This window comes from Miscanthus floridulus, chromosome 3 (genome assembly GCF_019320115.1).
Source record: "Miscanthus floridulus cultivar M001 chromosome 3, ASM1932011v1, whole genome shotgun sequence".
Classification (NCBI taxonomy): Eukaryota; Viridiplantae; Streptophyta; class Magnoliopsida; order Poales; family Poaceae; genus Miscanthus; species Miscanthus floridulus.
The window spans coordinates 36124414-36140884 of NC_089582.1; positions in this window are offsets into that span (position 1 = coordinate 36124414).

Sequence of the window (16471 nt, forward strand, 5' to 3'; positions counted from 1 at the left end):
CAAGGCATAAGTCCAATTCTAGAAAATCCTTATCAAGGTGACACATGCAAATATTAATTAAATATATTAAGGTGAATAGGAAACAAGGATGATCCCATGCTATATTTGTCTTAAACTCAGATCCTTCTTCTAGTCCAAACCTTCAATGAATTGCTTCTTAATCATCAACGCAAAGCTCACCGACTGGACATGATCATAAAACACCACACAAGCATACATGCAATCATACATGAAGCAAACAATAGAATTAAATTAGAACAGTACACCAAACATATAAAATAGCAAGTGAAAAAGTTTTAAAGACGTTCTACACATTGCTATGAGCACACAGACGCAAAAAGCACACTAATCGGAGCTACAGTTCGAAAGAAACGGCTACCGAAAGATCTACTCAAAGGAGAAAATATAAAACTATAAGCTCCATGTGTTTTAACTATATAAAAGCATATATAAGATATTTTATAAATAATATAAATTGAATTAAGTCAAATTTAGATTTGAATTATAAAACTATAGCCACTAGTAGAGAACAGACCTTTGATCCTCGACCAAAATGGGCTCTAGTCCTGGAATTTTTTGCGCCCGGGACTAGAGATATCGTTAGTCCCGATTGGTGGCTCTAACCGGGACTAAAGGTCCCTGCCCAATGGCTACTGCGCCAGACAGAGGTGGCAGGGACCTTTAGTCCCGGTTGGAGCCACCAACCGGGACTAAAGGTATACTTTTACTCCCGGTTGGTGGCTCCAACCGGGAGTAAAGGTCTACTCCCGGGCCGTGGCTGCGCCCGGGGTTGGAAAGTTACCTTTAGTCCCGGTTGGAGCCACCAACCGGGACTAAAGGTCTCCCCTTTATATCCCGGCCGTCTCCTTCCTCCCCGAGCCTGAGCTCAGCATATTTTGAAGCTCACTGCAGTAGTGTTCTTGCTTCCTCCCTCCCTCCATTGTTCCTCCATCCATTCTTCGATTCCTCCGTCGATTTCTTCGATTTCTCCGTCGATTCTTCAGTTGTAAAGGTTACCAATCTCATACTCTCATTTTCACCATTGTCTTATCTCATTTTGTTCACTATATATATATATGGTTCTTTATTGTGGTTTTTTTCATTTGTAAGCAATTTGAGCTCAAAATCACTTCAAGCTTGCATATTTACATGAAAGAAGGTTAAAGTAGCTAGTTGAACTTGCGGACCATGTTCATCTCGGCGACCATGTTCTCTGCCGAGCGGTAACGGACGTCAAGGAGGAGCTTTGATTCTACGAGAGAGAGCGGCAACGATCGTGGAAGACAGTGTTCCCTTCCTCGTAGAATCGGAGCTCTTCCTTGACCAAGTACGGTGCCGTCCGGTGGAGAAATGCTCGCCGAGATGATCACGTAAGCAAGTTCAACTAGTACGGATGGTTATTTATTCACATGTCCCGATATCGTCGCAGTAGTCTGTCAATCACCGTACTTTTTATTTTAACTTTCTATGAAATGAAAAACTTAGAAAATAGTTAGAAAATTATAGAAAATCCGTACTAGTTGAACTAGCAAACCGTGTTCATGTCGGCGAGCATGTTCTCTGCCGAACGGTAACGAATGTTAAGGAGGAGCTTTGATTCTATGAGGGAGAGCGACAACGGTCGTGGAAGACCGTGTTCCCTTCCTCGTAGAATTGGAGCTCTTCCTTGACCAAGTACGGTGCCATCCGGTGGAGAAATGCTCGCCGAGATGATCACGTAAGCAAGTTCAACTAGTACGGATGGTTATTTATTCACACGTCCCGATATCGTCGTAGTAGTCTGTTATGTGTGTACACTCCCATTCTTCTGTTAATTTGCGGAAATATCATGTGAATTACTTACCTGCCGCAGTAAAAGACGAGAACACAATGACCATTAAAAATATCATTGTTTAGAGATCTAGATAATTTTATAGTTTCTTAATTTTATTTGTTTATAAAAGGAGAAATTTATAGTGTATTAAAAAATGAGTATAGAGAGTAGATGGCAACTGCTTCCGGGTCCTCGGCCTCTCATGGGTTTCCAAAGCAACTTAGGCCGGGTCTTCCTCTCATTCCATACGGCAAGTGTCGTGATGAGACGAAGATTGTGATGGAGTACCGAGTGAAGAAGGAGGGTCCCAACAAGGATCGTATCTTCTACAAGTGTCCGGATCGCAATGTGAGTTATTTTATCGTATTTAATGATTATGGTTAGTTTATACCTATTTTCATGATGGTTGTGATTAAAGTTCTAATTTTTTGTTTTAATTTCAGTGGATGGCAGTGGACGATGTTCAGGCTTCTACTGGGAGGAAGAGTATGTTGAACTCGTGCAAAAATATCTTGCACAACAGGCAGATACGGCGGCTAATGAGGCAGTGATCCAGCCGAAGAAGCCTAAAGATGTTGCACAATCGGGGGATCTGTCTGTTTTAGTTGAGATTGGTCGCGAAATCCTTATGCTCCTGAAATGTATTTTAGCTTTAGTTCTTTTAGTGGTAGTTGGGATTGTCTACATTGTAGCGATTCTTTCATAAATTTGTATCTTTTGTGGTGGCACGCATGTTGTATAAATAATTAATTATGATCTAGGTTTTAATATGATATTTATGTCATGTAATGCAGATGAGCCGTCATTGGATATATAATGCTGATCGCCGCTCCCAAGAGTTCATTGACGGCGTGCATTCTTTGTTACGTGCGGCCGAGGCAAACAAACGCGACGGTTTCATGTGTTGTCCATGTGCCATATGTAAGAATACGGTGGAATATCCTTGCTCAAGGACTCTTCATTCACACTTGTTCAAGTCAGGTTTCATGCCAAACTATATTTGTTGGACAAAGCACGGAGAAACCGGTGTTGTAATGGAAGAAGGTGAAGAAGAACAATGGGACGACAATGATATTATTCCTGATGGTGCGTGCTTCAATGATACTGCAATGGGAGAAGCTGAAGAAGAGGTAGCCGCAGAAGATGAGCCGGCTGATGATCTTTCTCAGGTCATTCGTGATGCACAAAGAGAATGTGAAAGTGAAAAGGAGAAGATCAAGTTTGAGCGGATGCTAGAAGATCACAAGAAATTGTTGTACCCAACTTGTGATGCAGGGCAGAAAAAGTTAGGAACCACACTAGAATTGCTGCAATGGAAGGCAAAGAATGGTGTATCTGACAAGGGATTTGGAGAGTTACTAAAAATCCAAAAGAAGATGCTTCCGAAGTACAATGAATTGCCCGCCACTACCTACGAAGCAAAACAAGTTGTCTGTCCTATGGGGCTAGAAATAGAGAAGATACATGCATGTCCTAATGACTGCATCCTGTACCGTGGCAAAGAGTACGAGAAATTAGATGCATGCCCGGTATGCCATGCGTCATGGTATAAGATCAGGCGAGATGACCCTAGTGAGGTTGAGGGCGAACGTCCGCGTAAGAAAATCCCTGCCAAGGTTATGTGGTATGCTCCTATAATACCACGCTTGAAACGTCTGTTCAGAAACAAAGAACATGCAAAATTGTTACGATGGCACAAAGAAGACCGTAAGGTAGACAATATGTTGAGACACCCTGCTGATGGGTCCCAGTGGAGAGCAATCGACAGAGAATTCCCGGAGTTTGCAAATGACGCAAGAAACTTAAGGTTTGCTTTAAGTACAGATGGTATCAATCCTTTTGGAGAGCAGAACAGTAGTCATAGTACTTGGCCTGTTACTCTAAGTATCTACAACATTCCTCCTTGCTTATGCATGAAGCGGAAGTTCATTATGATGCCTGTGCTCATCCAAGGCCCGAAGCAACCTGGCAATGACATCGATGTGTACCTGAGACCACTTATTGACGAACTTCTCATTTTGTGGAATAAAGAAGGTGTACGTGTGTGGGATGAGTACAAACAGGAACACTTTGATCTGCGAGCATTGTTGTTCATAACAATCAATGATTGGCCTGCTCTAAGTAATCTTTCAGGATAGTCAAACAAGGGATATAATGCATGCACACACTGCTTCGGTGATATTAGAGGTGTATTCTTGAAAAAATGTCGAAAGGTCGTGTACCTTGACCATCGTCGATTTCTTCCTGCAAATCACCTCGTAAGAAAGAAAGGCAAGCATTTTAAAGGGAAGGCAGACCACCTGACCAAGCCTCGCAACCGAACCGGTGAGGATGTACTCGATATGGTCAATGATGTGAAAGTCGTCTTTGGAAAAGGACATGGAAGCCAACCTATTCCGAAAGACGCTAACGGTCACGCACCCATGTGGAAGAAGAAGTCCATATTTTGGGACCTACCCTATTGGCAAGTCCTGGAGGTCCATAGCTCGATCGACGTGATGCACCTGACGAAGAATCTTTGTGTGAACCTGCTAGGCTTTATGGGTGTGTATGGAAAGCCTAAGGACACATTTGAAGCACGATAGGACCTGCGTTGTTTGAGAGAAAGAGACAACCTGCATCCAGAGAAGACAGATGATGGACGCCATTACTTACGTCCTGCTAGCTACACTCTAAGCAAAGAGGAGAAGGAAATCATGTTTGAATGCTTAAACAACATCAAGGTACCATCTGGATTCTCCTCGAATATAAAGGGTATTATAAATGTGCCAGAGAAGAAATTCTGTAACTTAAAGTCCCATGACTGTCACATTCTCATGACGCAATTACTTCCAGTTGCATTAAGAGGAATTCTACCTCCAAATGTACATCTAGCCACCATGAAGCTATGTGCATTCCTCAATGCAATTTCTCAGAAGGCAATTGATCCAACTGATCTAGCTAAACTACAGAATGATGTGGTTCAATGTCTCGTCAGCTTTGAGTTGGTGTTCCCTCCTTCCTTCTTTGATATTATGACACACCTCCTAGTTCACCTAGTCAAGGAGATTTTCACTCTCGGTCCTGTGTTCCTACACAACATGTTCCCCTTAGAGAGATTCATGGGAGTCCTGAAGAAATATGTTCACAACCGTGCTCGCCCAGAAGGAAGTATCGCCAAGGGCTATGGAACAGAAGAGGTCATTGAGTTCTGTGTTGACTTTATTCCCGACCTTGACTCGATTGGTGTTCCTGAATCGAGACATGAGGGGAGACTAAGCGGAAAGGGGACACTAGGGAGGAAAACATATATTGGTACGGATGATGATTATTTCAATAAAGCGCACTACACAGTTCTACAGAACTCCTCTTTGGTAGATCTGTATATTGAGACACACAAGGATCTCTTACGATCCGAGTTTCCAAGGAAGACTGAAGCTTGGATTACGCAAAAGCACATGGAAACTTTTGGCGGTTGGTTGCGAAAAAAATGTCAAGGTGATGAGAGCATCCATGAGCAACTGTATTTATTGGCTATGCAACCATCATGGCATATCGTCACATACAAAGGGTACGAGATAAATGGGAACATATTCTACACAGTAGCCCAAGATAAAAGGAGTACCAACCAAAACAGTGGTGTCCGCATAGATGCCACAGACCCGAATGGGAATAAGCAGACATATTATGGACGCATAGATGAAATATGGGAACTAGAATATGCACCTACTTTGAAGATCCCATTGTTCAAGTGCCAATGGGTCAAGGTGACCGGAGGCGAGGTAACAGTAGACAACGAGTATGGAATGACAACAGTAGACCTTAGTAATATTGGGTACAAAGACGAACCATTCGTCCTTGCCAAGGATGTGAATCAGGTGTTCTATGTCAATGATATGTCTACCAAACCAAAAAGAGGGAAAAACGATAATGACTCAACCAAAGAGCCAAAGCGCCACATAGTTCTTTCAGGAAAAAGAGTCATCGTGGGAATTGAGGACAAGTCGGACATGTCAGAAGAATATGAAAAGGATGACCGAATTCTGCCCTTCAAAGTGAACAAAGACCCTAGCATCTTGGTAAATGATGAGGACACTCCATGGTTACGAAGCGATCATAACCAAGGGACATACGTAAAGAAGAAGTTCACTGCTGTGCCCACTTGATGATATAGTGATTTAATATAGTGTGTGTTTGAGATATTATGTAATAATTGTGAATTCAGATGTTTATTATGTCATGTTTCAAATTAAATCAATGTTTGATTTGGTGGGATTTCTCTCTCAAAAAGGTAAATTAGGATACTGAGTGATGAAAAATTAAAATATTAACGTTAAAATGATGTGAAAACAAATTTCCTGTCCAAAACCAATAGTTTTAATAATTTTAATTAAACACTACATTTTTGCATTAACGAAATAATAAATATTAGTTACATTATGTTTTATAATTCTAATAAAAAATAAAAAAGTTAGGTTATAGATTTTTCCTATGTGCAATAAACAAAAAGAAAATTCATATTTTTAACAAAATAATTTTATGCCTTTTATTTAATTTACTATGTATTTAACAAAAACTATTGCATTTCTATTGTATTTAACAAGACTATTGCTTAAAACAGGCGGGAAACGAAACTGCAGGCCACCTTTACTCCTGGGTGGGAAGCCCACCCGGGAGTAAAGGTGGGCTGCAGTTTCGTGGCCCGCCAAAAAAAACCCTTTACTCCCGGTGCGTTTTACCAACCGTGAGTAAAGGTAAACCTTTACTCCCGGTGCGTGTTACCAACCGGGAGTAAAGGTATACCTTTACTCCCGGTTGGTAACACGCACCGGGAGTAAAGGACCTTTACTCCCGGTGCGGGGATGGCACCGGGAGTAAAGGGGCATGGCATATATATACCACTGCCATCTTCTTCCTTGTGTTCTTCGCCGATTCCTCTCCCCTGCGCCCACGCCACTCGGCCCGCCACACCGAGGACGCCGCCGCCACCCCGCCCGACGTCGGTCGCCACCACCGCCTCGCACGCGTCCGCGGTCCCCACGCCACCCCGCGCGCAGACGACCTCGCGGCGCCACTGCTGCCCGGCCGCCCCCGCCAGACGCGCGGCCACACCAGTACCGTACGTTCTTCACCGATTCCCAAGGTACGCTAGCTGCTTGCTCCGTTCCATCTCCAGGCTACACCGTGACGAACAGATCGATCATGATGAGGAGCACGCTGTGCTAGCTTTCTCGATCTCGGATCCACGCGCCGAAAGATCTTATAGGTTTGGTCGAAATAGTTAGCACTTCGCTAACTTTCTTGTATTTTGTTTATGGTTAATAAAGTGCTGGGAAGCAATGCTCCATGATTTCAGTTAAAAAAACTATGATAATTTTGACCAAGTTCATATAGAGAAAAATATCATCACTTATCATACTAAATAGATTATACTGTGAAATTATATTACATGATAATAAACTGAATGATACTAATTTGATATCATAAATAGCAAAGTATTTTTTTATAAATTTGATCAAACTTAAAACAATTTAATTTTGACTAAACAATATAAGGTACTTTTTAGCCAATGGGGTACATTATTGCATATATGTTAGTTTATCATTATTGTGTTTCTATGTATACGGCGGAGCACCGCCGCCCTCGTTCGCCCTAGGGTTTAGGCCGGTTCCGCTGCCCTCGTTCGATCATTTTTGGCATGTTGTTGTGAACCTCTTCGGGAGTAATTCTCTCTGGTTATATTAGCAATAAGACACATATACTTACATTTCATAATGACTTATACTTACATTATCAGCATAGAATTTTCTCATATGATGAATGACTACATGGTTCACTTGGTTTATACGTCATTTGTATTCATATGCATGTATATATACGTCGTGGAGCACCGCCGCCCTCGTTCGCCCATGCGTTTCTATGTATACGGCGGAGCACCGCCGCCCTCGTTCACCCATGTGTATAGACATATATACGGCGGAGTGGAGCACCGCCACTCTTGTCACACCGCCCTTTCTCGTGGCCTAGTTGATCAACATTCGTATTATCGTTATCGTTAATGCTAAACAATCACACCAGGGTGAACCGCGCTGTTAATGCTAAACAATCACACCAGGGAATTGTTCGTAGATTTTACGCATGTAAGCAAAGATTTGACGTACTATATATTGGTTTTGTTTTTTGAAGCTAGATGGCCGACCCGAGAAACATGGATGAGGAGGAGTTGATGATGAATTTGATCAACACTGGCACTCAAGTTGCCGGCGATGATGGTGCTAAAAATAATGTGCAAGAGGATGCAGATGACGGGAGTCAGTACTTAGCTGTTGAACAAAATGAGCAACAACATATTGGCCAAGTATATATTTTTTTATTATTAGCTATATATATTATCATATGTCTTATGTGTGCCCATGACATTAAAAATAATGTTTATGTTTTGTAGCCCTCTGGATCGACATCAACAACTACAACGAAGAGTAAAAATGTTCGAGGTCCCAAAAAGCCATTGGGGGGCCGCTTCATCATCTCGGAGTTCAATGTGGATACAGGAGAACCGGGGGGCCCGAATAAAATGAAATTCATGCACCACTGTGGTTACCTTGTACGGGACCGGCTCCCGATCAGTACCCACGAATGGAAGAAGAAGACCAATGCTCCTCATATCAGTTTTGTCTCCGATCGTGACAAGACGTTAATTTGGAAAGATGTCTTGGTACATTTCACGCTCCAAACAGATGGTTATGATGATATAATAGATGGTGATGAATTGAAGGAGCGAGTTAAGGATTGGGCAATGAAGAAGATGGCCACCCAGTTTCAGACTTGGAAGAAACACCTATACATGACATATGTGAAGAAGAACATAGCACCAGATTTTACTGTCCCAGGCCCAATCTCAAAGCAGAGGCCCTATTGGGATGAGTTTGTACAGTACAAGACTTCGGAAGAGGGTGTGAGTCGGGTGATAAAGAACCAACGTAATGCCCAATAGAAGACATACCACCATACCTTGGGATCAGGTGGCTACCCGACTACCATTAAGAAGTGGAACAAAATGGAAGTAGACCTTCTTGCCAAGGGTATCAGACCAGAATCACTCGAGTGGGGAGAACGTGCAAAGAATTGGTTTTTCGCTCATGGGGGAACACTAGACCAGGAGACAAGGAAGTGCGTTTATGGCGCAAGACTGCAAGAAGCAGCAGAAAAGATTGTTTTATGCTCAGAGAGCTACTGCTAGTGGTGCGTTCAGGCCCAACAGAGAGAAGGATGAGCTGACATACGCCATCGGGACTATTGAACATGGTGGCCGAACTAGAGGCAAAGGAAGTGTCTCGTGGGAGCATGGATTCCCTCAGGACAGACCTTCCTACAGAAGTCGCCAGAGAAAGAAGGAAGAAGAGGCACAGCGGCTCCAGAGGTTGGAGGAAGCGGTGCGTGAAGCACAGGAGCAGGAAAAAAACCTTGAAGCGAGAATGCAGGAGGAAATCAGAAGGCAAGTGCAAATAGCAGTGAGTGCAAGCAAGCAGGCATCAGAGCCAGGAATCAACATTAGCCAATCTGTTTAGTTGAAAAGCAACTGCGCTTCCATGAAGATACCAAATCAAGGGGACACAGGACTGCGCTTCCCTATGGATGACGTCACTGAACCTTGTACAACGTGTGAGCTACACATTCCGAAGGAGAATTCCACAATCAAGGTGGCTATTGGTCTTGTTAATCCTATCGACTGAACCAAGACACCAAGGATTCATGGGAATATAATCCAAGAAGGATATGCTACCATCTCGGTAGATAAAGCTGAAAAAGGTTTTACTGATTTGCCTCTTGACATTCCTGGAGGTGATGGCGAGAAGACTCTAGGAGAAGCGGAGAAGACATTCATTCTATGGCGCAAGCGCTACATCATCATTCCAGGGATGTCGGCTCCACCTCCTCCTGAACTACCTCACCATAGGTACGTGCGGATGAAAACACTACATCATTAATTTGTATTGGCTTAAATAATTAACAATCTGCTCATAATAATATGTCATTCCTTTTTTTGTAGCAGATCCTCCCCCAACCTAAATTCAATTGTTCAATCGCCAGATCATCATAGTGCTCTCTACGATGACATTGTGTTGGAAGACGAGGCTGCATCCACACCATCTTCAAGGAGGTCTCCAACGCCGCAGCCGCCACCTCCAAGGAGGTCTCCAACGCCGCTGCCAACACCTCCAAGGAGGTCTCCAACGCCTCCCCCGCCCCCACCTACCAAGAAGCCTAGCAAGAGGCCAGCCCCTCAAACGAAGAACCAGTCCCCGCCTGCAAAGAAAGCCACCGTGAAACCAAGGGCTATTCCCAAAATAATATCTGAAGAGAAGGAAGAAGGAACTGATGCATATAAAAAAGACATGTCTAGATTCTATGACAAACTTAAAATGAATCAAGAAGCAAGGAGAAACCCGGAGAAACCGTACTTCTTCGTAGCTCCAGATATTCTAAGAAAAAAGGTGACTTCTTACCAGCAACAACAGCGGGAATCTCGTAAGCCGTCCAAATCAACGTTATCGAACTATGACCGCACTCTCACCAAGTCAATTGAGGCGGCATAGAAAAAGAAGCGGGCAGGGAAAGGAGTTGCCCAACTCGGACAACAAGCGCACCAATCAATCCCCCCGCTAGTTGTTGGTAATGAATATGGTTCGAATTTAGGATTAATGCATCAGGCAAACATACCTCCGGATGTCGATTTGGATCACCTTGGTGAATTTCTTGATGAGACTGGTGTCGACCTTTACCAGATGTTTGGTGATGGAAACATTGAGAGTGCAGCGGAGGTTGATATTTGGAAGAAAAAATTTGTACTAGGCCAGAGTCTATACAACCCTCAAGCCTTATCTGATCTGGGGACGCAAATATACCTGCTAAACAAGTGGTACATGCAGGCGTCTACCAGTGGAGACTTCTGTGTTGGTGTCAGAATTAGAGATGAACATTGGTTCCGTGGCGATGATGTTATGTATGTTGACTTTGTAGAATTTCATCAACTATGCCACCTGACCTCTCTGGACAAAGTTATCATTAGCTGCTATTTCCTGTAAGTAATAATTCTTTCGATCTATTATTAAACTCATCATATGTGTGTATATGCATATAAATTATCCTAACAAGTACTATATATATGCAGATTTACAGTGACAGAGCTCAGAAAGGAGGGCTGCAATGAAATTGGTTTTGTTGATCCCCATATAGTATTCAAAGACCCAATTACTCCAAAGACTAATTGGAAGAATGAGTCAGAGAGTAACCTCATGAACTTCTTAGTGAACCAACGCCACAAGAAGGATATACTCTTTCCCTATAAACACATGCAGCAATCACTGGATATTGATGGACATCGATCTGGTGAAAAGTCACTTGATAATCTATGACTCGATGAGAAAACCACAACAAGACTACCAAGATATGATAGATATTATCCAGAGGTAATTTTGGGATCTCTAGCAACTATATATACACACAAACATGATGATTAACTATATCTGATGACGTGGCAAATTTTTTATTGGGCAGTGTTTGGAAAACCTTTATTGAGAAGCAACACATGGAAAAATGCAAAGCGCCACTGAATGTAATCCCTTTGAAAGTAAGTCCCCTGAATCGCATCATCTTTATTAATTAAACATATAGCTTTCACCGGATCACCAGATTGGATGACAAATCTTTTTCTCGTAAAGTGGTGTCTGAGGCAGGAACAGGGGAACAACTACTATGGTTACTATGTTTGCAAGTTTATCAAGGTGCTCTCCCAAAGAACTCCTACAGAGAGACTCAAAGTACATTAAAAATACACTATATATTCATTTAATTATTATTATTGATTGTGTTACTATGTCTTTATATATATATGTACATATATTAATTTATTTTCCTTTAATTCAAACCTGTAGACTCGATGGTGGGAGGAAAAGGTCATACGGCAAGACCAAATCAAAGCAATTCAAGAGTCTATAGCCGGATTTTTTAATGAGCAGGTCATCGATTCCAAGGGCGAGTTCTACTTCGACCCAACACTGCCATTGAAGCCAAGCTAGAGGATGAGAGGAAACTTTTTATGTCACAACAACTGTAATGCAATCTTTTGTAATATATGCACATGAAATAATATAATGTAAAATACACATATGCATGCATGCATGTAAATATATATATGATGCATGCATGCATATATATATATATATATATATATATATATATATATATATATATATATATATATATATATATATATATATTTCTATGCTTGAATTGTGTGATTTAATACGTTCATTGTGCTTGAACCGAAACATACTATACGCGCGTACAAATGTATAATTAGCAGCGTACAATACGACTTCGAAAACCTATTTTGAAAAGAAAACAAAAAAATGAAAAGAAAAGAAAAAAGAAAAAAACCTTTAGTCCCGGTTCGTATTACCAACCGGGACTAAAGGTGCCGGCCATCGTGGCATGTCAGGAGGCACCTTTAGTCCCGGTTGGTGTTACCCACCGGGACTAAAGGTCCTTCTTTAGTCCCGGTTCCTGACCCGGGACTAAAGGACCCCCCCTTTAGTCCTGGATGCTTGCTCCCGGGTGGGGAACCGGGACTAGAGGGGGTTCCCCACCGGGAGTAAAGCTCGGTTCTCTACCAGTGAGCAAAACAAATCATATGTTTATTTATAAAATCTAGTTGCATAATTATTATTCAAGTTATAGTTTAAACCATGAAAATTTCAGATCGAGTTACATGGTAAACATTGTTAATAACACGTAGATTACATCGTTACGAATCCAACGCAACTTGAATGGGTCAAAATGGAGCTAAAATGAAAAAGTTATGGCCTAAAGAAAACTAGTGGCAAAACTGTAAATAGATGAAAACGTATTTTGAATCTAATCCGAAAGAATCTACGTTTTCAAAAGAAGTAAACATATTCTGAAAATACGCTATGGACTGCAGGTTCTATTTAGCAAAAGATCAAGGGCTCTTTAGCAAAACTACCGTGACGACGGGTTCTATATTTAAAACCCGTGGGGCTCTTTTAGAATTATGCCAGGCGAAGGGGTATAATCAATTATGGTCCGTCGGATTAGATCCGGACAGCCAAGATTGGATCAGGGAAGGAAGAAGGGGGCTGGTCGGCCGATGGCGAGTCCGGGTGGCGGCGCCATGTAACACCCAAAACTTTGCATCACTTTAAAATAGTTGAATTTGATTTATTAGCCTTGTGTGAGCATTTAACATAGGCAAAATAATTCTTTCTATGAAATTAAAATTAGTCTTAGGTCTAAGAACATGTTGCTGCCTACATGCTGATGCATATTTGATTTATATTTGTCTGGTTTTTGTTGCTTGAGAAAAGGTTTTCAAATCCCTTTTGAAAAGCATTTAAACAATTCTGGAAAATAAAAAGGAAAAGGGAAAAGCTTTGCTAGTCACTATTCTTGGCCGAGAGGCCCATTCTTTCTCCTTTTGGCCTACTCAGCCCAGCAGCCCGCGAGCGCCAGCGGCCGCAGCCCGCCTCCCTTCCCTCTCTGTCTCGCTGACGAACGGGGCCCATGTGGCAGGGTCGCCTTCCTCCTCGAACCGGACTCGGGTCGGGCTTGGCACCGACCGAGCCACGCGTATCCTCGCGTCTTGGTGCAACCTGCACACCCTTGCCGCCAATAAAGTGCATAGCGCCGTGTCCGCATCGTTCTTTCGATCTCTGGTGCACCTGCCGCCTCGCCTTTGAGCAACCGCAGCAGCCGTAACCCTAGGTCGCCGCCGCGGAGCTCAATTCGTCGTAGCCGTTGCCTCTTCGTCATCGTAAGCTTGCACAGAAGCCTCGCCTTGATCTCATGAACGTCCCAAAGCCCTTTTTCTTGGATCAACTTTGCTTATTCTGTGATGTCGCCGTGTGTAGTTCACCGCCGACCGTCGTCGCGAGCCTCCCACCGTCCACGACCCATCACCGACTCCATCTTCCTCTTGGGTGAGTGCGGAGCGAGCTCCTCTTTCGATTGGTACCTATCCCGTGTCTTGGGATGGCCAGAATCACCTAAACCAAGTTCGCTGGCGAGATTTCTCATCGCCGGCAATGTTGCGCCGCCGCGGCCACTTCTTCTCCGGCCGGAATGCCGCCCGCGCACCCTTGGCCTAATCTGGTCCATCCAGATTTCATCCAAAGGCCAGGGATCATGGATACCCCTTCGGCAGGAAAACTTCATAAAGAGTCCCTATCCTTTTTCTTATTTGCACCGTAGTCCCTGGCCAACTCAGAAAATCAGAATTTTGGTTTTATTTTAATTCGTCCACTGTTCTAGTTATTTACAGTTTTGCCATTTATTTCAAATGCTTATAAAATGCTCATTTTAACTCCGATTTGATCCGTTCAATTTGCGTTGGATTCGTAATTTCGTAATCTACGTGTTAGTGTCTTTGTTAGCTCAGTTCTAGTTTTTAAATTTCGAGTTCATGTTTAGTACATTAATGGTCTATAGGAAAACTTGGAAAATCCATATCTTGCTCATTTTGGATCCGATTTCGGTGAATTTCGCGTCTATGTGATCGTAGTGACGAGTAGAATGTTTTATACACTTTTCAAACTGTTTTCTTGCTGGTGGTGTATTGTTCTAATTATAGCCCTTTGTTTGCTTCGTGCATGATTGCTCGGATGATTGTATGTTGCTGCTTGGTGTTGTTGATCGAGTTCAGACGGTGAGGTTTACATTGGTGATCAAAAGAACTTCTATGACCAGTAAGACCAGCAAGACTTTCAGGAGAACTTTGATCAAGGCAAGTATAGCTAAGGACCTTCCTTGTTGTCCTATTCATGATGCTCACTAAAATACATATGCATGTGTCTTCCTTGCTACCTATGGTGGGATTTCCTAGATTTTGAATACTCAATTACCTTGTCACCTTGGGAGGTTTGCATTGGGTTGTTCTATTGCTAGTGCAACAATCATGATCTTGAAACTTGATTAATGAATATGCTATAAACATAAACAAGATGACTCTTTAGCAACAGAAGGACTTGTCTTGTAACTGATTATCCGGGATTTAACGTACAGCTGTGAGGGCTATATGGCTCTAGCTCTAGTTACTTGAGAAACCCTTTTCTAGCTGGTTAGAGGTCTACGAGTTGGGTATAGGACAGCCTCTGTCCTGTTGAGCCTAGCTATGGAAGCGGCCTTTATATTATAGGAAGGGGGGTTCCTATATCTGATGACCCTGCGGCCCTGGCCGGTTAGACGAGCTCTTGGGTGGCTTTATATGGTTTCCGGTGTTTTGGGAGTAATTAACCCACTCATTTGGGAAACATGACTCACAGTGAAAGTGTACACCTCTGCGCAGAGTTAACAAACTGGTATACTAGCCGTGCTCACAGATACGAGTGACCTTGGAATACTTACATTAAGGGATAATGACTTTTACTTGTTAAGATGATCATTTATGCTAATTGTTTAAGATATTGATTATTCATGTTCATTGATCATGTGTTATGGGATTATTGCTACCTTGATGTTAATAAATGCTAAACTTGATGATGACTTAAATGCTAACCGCAGTAAACCAGTGTCAGCTATTTGAGCCTCATGAACCCTTAGTTATCTTGTTAAGTACGACATGTACTTATGCCTTGCTTTATCTTTTATGTTGGAAAAATCCCAGATGGGGAACAGATCAAGATTGGATTGAAGATTACCATGATGAGTATTAGGCTTGGTGTCCACCAGTTGACGTCCCTGTTGGAGCTTCCGCAAGAGAGTTATCTTAGCAGCTATTATATCTATGTTTGAGACTATGTGTTGAATATTTATTCGCTATGTAATAAACATTGTGTTGGTACAATTCACAATTTATCCACTTATGTGTGCGACCGTTCCTGAGGTGCACATAAGACTTTTATAAGCTGTCGGTTTTCATGTGTCGGCCACCGTTTGGCCCGAGAAAAGGTCAGGGAGCAAGAGGAGCTCGATGCGAACTCAATGGAGGGTTTGGAAGGAGCTGCGACGACACGGTGGCGAGCCCATGCACGATTCGGCTGATCAGGATCACCGGCAGATCTACGGCGAGCTAGTATCAGCGACAGAGAAGGAGGGAGATGGCACGATCAAGGCTGGTAGCTTCGTTACCTTATTTCGAAGCGCGGCGGGCAGGTCGACGAGTCAACTAGGCAGCGGTTGGATGAATCCCACGGCGACGGAGGCTTTCGAGCTTGTGGCAGCGCTATTTAGGGCACGGAGGCGCGGCGGGCTTGCTTAGAGCAGGATGGAAGGGCGGTGCAGCGCGGCTGGTACTTATGAGGGGCAAGCGGCTTGCGGTACACGCAATTCGGGGATGACTGGAGGAAGGAGAAGCACTAATAAGCGGGTCCCACTGGTCAGAGAGAGAAGAGCGCGGGGTCGGCTGGTCAGTCACGGAGAGAGAGGGGAAAGGAGAGCTCTGCACGTGGGCTTTTGCATTCGCTTGGGTTGGCCCAAGAGTGAGGAAGGGAGGGGAGATAGCGGGCCAGCGGGGAAAGGTGGCCAGCTGGGCTAGAGCTGCTACGGCTGTAGGTGGTGCGCGCGCTGGTGGGCCGCTACGCTGGGGTCGCTTGCTTGGGCCTACAGGTTTGGAAGGGGGAGAAAGGGGCAGGTGAGCGGGCCGAAGAGAGGGGAAGAGCTGGG